The sequence below is a fragment of the Brassica oleracea genome, chromosome C6, assembly GCF_000695525.1.
Source record: "Brassica oleracea var. oleracea cultivar TO1000 chromosome C6, BOL, whole genome shotgun sequence".
Classification (NCBI taxonomy): Eukaryota; Viridiplantae; Streptophyta; class Magnoliopsida; order Brassicales; family Brassicaceae; genus Brassica; species Brassica oleracea.
The window spans coordinates 30,752,253-30,753,852 of NC_027753.1; positions in this window are offsets into that span (position 1 = coordinate 30,752,253).

Below are 1,600 nucleotides of genomic sequence, written 5' to 3' on the forward strand. Positions count from 1 at the left end.
AACAAGAAAATGAAAGCAAATAATAGTAATATTTAAGAATTATGTCGTGACGATGTGACATGACTTATAAAGATGATGTTAAAAGGAAGGAGAAGATGGAAACCATTTCATGGAAGTGAGTGAAGAGGGTCAGGTGAAAGAGACTGATGACTGACTCTTAACCATTTCAAACTTTGGCACTGAAAACATGGCGTTCTATTTTCTTGTTTCATCATTTCATTTTAGTTTTTTCGTGTAAAGGAGACGACGTCCACTTCTGCTCTGAAAACGACTTTTCTTCTCTCCTCTCCCTCTATGGTCTACGAATTTACATCGTTGTATTTCTCACATTGATTTCTCCCATTTTATTGCACACTGCCCCTCCATTTTACAACTCTGGCAAATAAAATAAAAAAAAAACATTTGATTTTGTTTCTAAAATAGACTATTTTCTACATTTCTATTTTGTATATCCGTTTTGGGTAAATGTTGGTAATAGTATGTATACGGATAGGCTAGTTTCATATAACTTGGATCATTTTATGATAATTCAGATATTGGGGGTATAGAAACACAGAGGAACTAGGAATTTACGTGCAAGTCTCTTGCCAAAGAGGCGAAAAGAAGTAGTGTCTTCCGTTTCCAAATAGATCAAGTAGGATTGAAAAAAATATATATATGATTGGAGCGAATGTCTCTTTAGAACGACTTAATTTTTACTAAACAAATGGGCGCTACCGCTCTCCCCTTTTTTCTTAGGTTTAGTTGCTTAGGTTATTGTTATCAGTTAGAAACTCTAGAGAGTTTATAAAAATATATTTTAGCATTTAAAAAATAGTTGAAAAAATGTAGTAAGTGTTGCCATCAACTAATAAGTAATAAGAAAGGAACCACTGTTGAAGAGCTTTTCATTAATATATCTGTGTCTCTCCAAAAAGAAGAAACGTTGTCTACCGCTCTCCCCTTTTTTCTTTATAATAGTAGCTGAGAAATTTATGGAGATATTTTCGTTGCTAATGCTCTTACCAGGGGTGTGCGTTCGGATAACACTACAAGAAAACATAATCTTAACGAGGGCGGTTTTCCTCGCCAATTCGTCGTAAAAGAGGCTTTACGACGAATTAGCGAAGAAACGCGTTTGCTCGTTACACGTCTGTCGTAACACATATTTCCTCGCTAATTCGTCGTAACTTAGCGAGGAATATATTTCGTCGTAAAGACGAAGTAGGACGATTCGTCGTAAAGACCACGTCAATATTCCACGTAAGGACGTCGCTATAATACCTCGTAAATACCTCGAAAATAGTTCCTCGTAACCTACACGTAAATACCTTGAAAGAGTTTCCTCGCAAAATACACGTAAAGTAGCGGCGCAACACCACCATCATCATATCTTCTTGGAGCTCTTCTCCGTGTACGTACTTTTGACGCAAAGTAGTACGATGTGAAGTGAGAAACTTCTTCCGTCAAACTTCCAGCAATTATAGAACCTTCAACTTTGGCGAGGTTCTTTGCTTTTCCCTTCAAATATTTCATGGCTCGCTCATACTGATACATCCATCCGTAATGTACAGGTCCACGAAGCAATGCCTCATATGGGAGGTGGACAGCTAGATGCTCC